Below are 6,000 nucleotides of genomic sequence, written 5' to 3' on the forward strand. Positions count from 1 at the left end.
TCCCAAATACCTCCCCTGCCCCCTCTTTCTGCAAAGCCAGGAAAGGGTCACCCAGTAGAGGTGATCAGGAAGCCGTAGGGTTGGGTGGCTGTGCTAGTGCCGACCGACCGTTCCAGAGGAGCACATGACCGCAGGGTCCCGTCAAGTCACTCCCTGGCCAGCACAAGCTAAGGGGTCTCATCAGTTTTCAAGATCCAGGCTTCAGCTCTCTGATAATGCCAAGAGCTTGATATTCTCCTGTCACAGTATGAAGTGGCACACAGCCCTTGGGACAATGGAGGATCAGGCTCGGAGCCCTGAAAATAATCCACACTACCCTGGACCACTTCCTATCCCATTTAGTGCTTGTTGATGCCATGGTAGTTTCCTTAAAAGTTTTTCCTGAAATTAAAGTAGCAGAATAATTTGGTTGTTTATCACTGAATATCGTAGTGGTGTAATGTTTAAAGGAAAAACCTTTCATTATAATCTGAGATTACAGGGGTTGGGCTAAATTATAAGGAGAAGTATTTTCATTACTTTGTGTAAATTTGTGTTTAATATTGTGTTTAATATTGTGGGATTCCTCCAGGCTCTTCAACTAAAATTGTTTTTGCTGTCCCTGAATCTGTCTGAAATGATACGCATTTGCTTCTGTGGGAATATAGCCTATTTTTATTACACCAAAAATATGGTTAGGGTTGATCCAGAGAGATTTATACATATTAAAATATTTGACTACTTTAATAACTTTATTCATATTTAAAGAAAAATGAATTATGCTAGTGAAGTACAAGACAATGTCTTTTTTTTCCTTGCCTTTTTTTTTTTTTTTAACTGAAAATGCTGCTACCAGATGTCTATATCTGTAAAGCTATGGAAATGCAGCAGAACTTAGAAAATGCTCAAGACTGGCTCATTCCAGTTTTGTCCTCATTTTAAACTTTGTACCATGGAAAGTTCAAAAGCTTTTTCCACATTGTTTGTGAGGTTTCTCCAGAGGGAGTATTTCTGGCTTTGGTTAGAAAAGAACTCCCTGTCTTGCTAAAGATTGACAATTATGTACATTTTTGGCCTCTAACTTAAGCAAGCCAGCAGGCCCTCAGGGTGCTTAAAGTCCAGTTATAGACAGAAAGTTACTTGTAAAGAACATTTTTTAAACACTATTTGAAATCCACGCACTGATACAGTGATAAGCAGTTGGGGGGGGGGAAGATTCCTGTTTTATCTGTATGTAGGTCAAATTTATCTGAACTGCTCCGGAAGCTTTTCTCAGCTCGGTGCAGACGAGTCTTCCAGCGTGAGAATAAGGGACTCCAACATAAAGAAAGTCTCTCCAGTGCTTCGTAGGGCCACAATCATAACATGACCTTTTCACTTTGCATCTGATATACGCGTCCTGCCCCTGTGTCATCATGATTCAGCATCGTGACATGCTGAAAGATCATCAAGGTGGAAACAATGCCGAGCAGTGTTAGGATGATGTGGCCTGTCATGATTATTTTGCGCGTACTTGATTTATTGCACGTCATATTTTCTCTTTCCTCGTCTTTCAGCTGCCAGGCACGTAGTCCTCTCTTCTGCCAGTGCCTGGCCTTGCATTTGGAAAAGAGCACAGGGATGCCCTGGGGTGTGGGCAAGAAGGACAGTTTGCTCTGTGCCCCTTGGTTTGGGAAGCTGAGAGCGCCTCAGCTCATGCATTACAATATATCCTGCTATTTAATGAGTTACAGTCTCCGTTTTTTTTTCTTGATTCCCTGGAAAGTATTACCCAGAGCTCAAGAGAGGAACTCAAGAACTGTTCCTGAAGCCATAAAGATGTATTTGTTAAAAGACTGGACATTTTATCTTTGAGTGAAGATGCAGCTTCTTTTCCCTTTCTCCAGCTGGCTAGCACAATTTCTGATAGCTCTGAATTCTTTTTCTTACCGCAGCAGTTGTACCAGTAAGAGAGATTCCAAGAAAAGAGCGAGCTGCAAACATTTGCTGCTATGAAAGGAGAAACCCAGCTCGGTAATTTAAGAGAGGAAGGAAAAGACAATAGTGAGGGAGTTTTTGAACTGATAAGACTGACTAGGTGTTATTCCTCAATAAGACTTAGGGGTTTGATTTTTTTTTGATGAGGCAATTTCTTGAGAAGAATGGGGGCAGGCTTCATTTTTGTTTGTTTTCCACGTGAACAATGGTGTCCTCCCCCTTTTCTTGAACAATGGGGATACAATATTATAGCTCATGTTTTGTTAAAGTATCAAGATAGCACATCTGTCCTGAAGAGCTCACCTTTGCCAGGGCTGGCTACAGGCACGCACACGCACACAAGCATTGTGAGCCTGAACCCTGAAGAGCCATCGCAATCTAGATGGACTCAGTACAGCTCAGCACGGTGTTGTCCTGCACTCCCCGTTCCCCCTTCTGCCAGGACAGTGCCTGTGTGTTCCCATGCACCCCCCTGACGCGTATCAAGATGCAATGTCCTTCCTGTTGCTCCCAAGGGCTTCGTGATGCCTTTTCTTGCATTTCCATCCTTCTCGAAGACAGAGGCTTTTACTCCATGCCCTTCTGTTTGCCTCCAGTGCTCCTCTTGTGGCCTTCTGCAACGCCTTCTTCAGGTGTGCTACATTTAAGCCACGGCGTTGAGTTGCTGCCCACCGAAAGGGGTGGTTCTTCTCCCTCCAGCAGCATTTTCCTTAGCACCACGCTTGTCAAGCCCTTTGGTGAGTCAGTTCAAGAGAATAGTTTTCTGTTGGATTAACAAGTTGGATCGGCTTACGGAGTGGTTTGATGTGGTGCAAGAGAGGGTGTGGACCAGCAGGGCCAGGAGTCAGGGAGGGAAAAGCAGGACCACCCAAGTCAGAGCGGTAAGCTGACTCAGTCATGTCATATAGCTTCACCCTTATTTACTTCATATTATATAATTTGACCCATTTCTACTTTCTCCCTAACAGAGAGAAGCCTCTCCTTTTGAAACTGTATGGAGAGAATCAACAGATCCAAAGTGCAGGATATTCTATACCAGGACAGGATAATGGCTAGCATCAGCTGATTCTGCTCTCTAAGGATGCGGGGAGAGATGTTTTAGGCTATTGATTCTGTGAACAGCATGCCAGGGACTCACATTTTGTAATTTTTTTTTTCTTTTCAGTTTTCAGTAGTTGAAAGGTTCTGTCTGTTGATTAAAATAGTTCTTGAGATTTTTAGAACTGAACAAATGTGGTATTAAAAATTGTGATATTGATGCACACTCATTATGATGGTGTTCTGTGTCTTCTTGTTTCCTATGCTAACAAGTACAACCCTCTGTGCAAATACTCTTGGTCTAATACCAGAGTAAGATACTTAAGCATGTTTTAAAGCACTTCCCAAGCAACTTGTACCAAGGACTGATATTTACTAAACCAGGAATGCTAGAGTGAATATGTAGTAATTTAAATACCTATATTAGTATGAAAAATTGTTGTCTTCCCCCTGCATTATCTAAATTGACACTATTCTTTTTATCTCTTTCAATGGCCATTCAGATGGCACAACGCTGTTAATGAATCCAGTAAAACATAATGCTGGAATTGTATGCTGGAGAGCTCTTACAAAGCAGTACCTAAATATTAGGTCCTGGAAAATTAAACTTACCAGGAGTTCATGCAAGCACACAGCTGAATATGAATTATTAACATCTTTGGTTTGTTCTCGGAGTGATAGTACGTGCTACAGAGCTGTAATTAGGGCTGGGTTGTGCCTGAGTCTTGCTGTCGTGCTGGATTGGTTTGTCACTTAGAATTGCTACCCCTGAACCTGTTCCTTGCTCACCCAGCTAGCTAATTAGTGACCTAGAGATAAGGTGGCATTTATTGGTACTAGAAGAAATGGCCTTTCATTTTTATGCAGAAGCAAAAAACAGGTCAGCAAGCAATTTACACATTCTTCATCCACCCACAGTGCAATGGAAGACGATAATGTTTATCTTGTCAGGAGGGGGATTTCACTTTTTTCCTTATTGTTTTATTAGGCTTACATTTTCCCCTGGCATTATTTTCTCTTTTTTTGGTTGTTGTTGGTTGGGGGGGTTTGTTGTTTGTTTGTTTTGGGGGGGTTAACCTCAGACTGTGTCTAATGCTAGGACCATGTTCAGGAGTTTTCATTAAAAAACATATTCCTAAAAGGGTTCCTCAGATTACGGTTTCCTCACTGTGTGATACAGATAAAGTTTGAACTGGAGGTGGTACACAGAGAATAGATAGAGACTCTGTCCTCACCTATTTACCAAATGGTACGCGTTGTTGAAATTTGGGTGGGAGGCAATGCTCCTCCCTTGTGCAAACATATCCTGCAATAAAAGCCATGTGCTGTGGGCAAAAGTAGTTAAGGGCTTGCTGGCCTTTTTTTTTTTTTTTAAATAAACAGCAACTTATCAATGTGCGAGGCCAAACATGGCTAGTTTATATACACACAAAGGCTCGTGTGTTTATGGATATGCCTACCCTGCATACCCAGCCTGGCTCCTACCTTATTTTAGCTAGGGTGACCATTTCTCCCCTATTTTAAGAAATATTCCGTATTTCATTTCCGACATGAGTAAAAGAAATGCTGAATCTTTTCTTTGTGGAGCAACACTCAGCAGTGCATTTGTTAATGGAACCTTATTTTCGATTTAAAAATATCAGCCTCAAGAGACTGAATCTGTTAAGAAAAAACTACAGCACGAAGCTAAAAACAGTTCTTCCTCTCTGTTATCTTAAGATAGCACTGAATCACAGACCTAGGATAAAAACCAATTGAGAATGTGGGTTCATGTTAGAGAATCTGCCCCAAGCCTCTGATTTTGCATTTGTAAGCCAGATATGGACGAGGCATGTCAGGAAGAAAACTTCTTCAAAGGTTCATAAATGCCAATGCATAACATCAAATGCTTGCCTGGTGCACTATATAGGTTACTGCAAAGGTTTAGTGAATGCTATATGTGGGGCAAAGCTATGAAGCAAGGTAGCAAGCTCGTTTCCCTTTGTAAGCCTTCAGAGCAGCTAGATGGGAGCCCTTCCAGAAAGCTCTCTGGAAACTTTCATCTAGCCTCAGCACTCTATAAATAGAGGAGGTCTTCATCCCTGAGGAGGTTTTGCAATGCTGGTCTGCAGGGGAGTGCTGAGCTCTGATGGAGGCAGCAGCAGGAGAGTTACGGAGCAACGTGGTGGGACCGGGAAGGGGAGCGGGATCTCCTTGAATGTGAGATGAGGTCTGCAGACAGGTTGAGAGGAGAATAATTAAGATGGAAGGATCTTCCCAGAAACGTGCATGCAGGGAGAAATTCCCTTCGATCCTACACAGAAAGTACTGCAGGCAGAGTGGAAAATGCAGCCACAGCGACTGTCAGCTGCAAACAACAAAGAAAGATACCCGATATTCCCTCATCAGTCAGGAAACACTCCTGAAGAAGAGATCTTTCACTCTCCAGAATGAATGGAGAAATGGTTTCACTGGGATCAGTGAAAACAGCAATAAATGCTGTAAGAATTACTGTAGTTTACCACGTAGAAAACTTTTAATTGCTCTGATGGGCTGTCATGAGTGAGATAATATACGAGAGTAATCACAAACATAACTCTGGATTAAATCCCAAGAGCAAAACACTTGGAACTTTGTTTCTAAAAAATATGTAAATATAGAAGAAAACCAGCTGACTGCTACAGAAGCTGGAAAAATCTGTCCTAACGCTCTCCATTTTCATTAACGTAGGTCCCTTGTTTGTGACAGCAGATTAAAAAGCGTTGTCTTCCAAAATTTAGCTACAGTGTATTCTCCAAGATTTATCTACAGTTTAAATGTGGGTAAAAATTTTGTTAGGGTCAAGCTTCATGTATTATTTTCAAAAGAAGTAACTTAAAAAATGGGATTGAAAAAGGAAAATTTCACTCTGACTTCTGATAGCTCAGCCTCATGGTAATATCAAAATCTTGGTTACTACACGTTTGAAAGAGGAATACTCCATTACCTGTTTTATTATTTGGGGAAAAAAATCTGAAAATATAAAAA

This window comes from Ciconia boyciana, chromosome 3 (genome assembly GCF_034638445.1).
Source record: "Ciconia boyciana chromosome 3, ASM3463844v1, whole genome shotgun sequence".
Taxonomy (NCBI): domain Eukaryota; kingdom Metazoa; phylum Chordata; class Aves; order Ciconiiformes; family Ciconiidae; genus Ciconia; species Ciconia boyciana.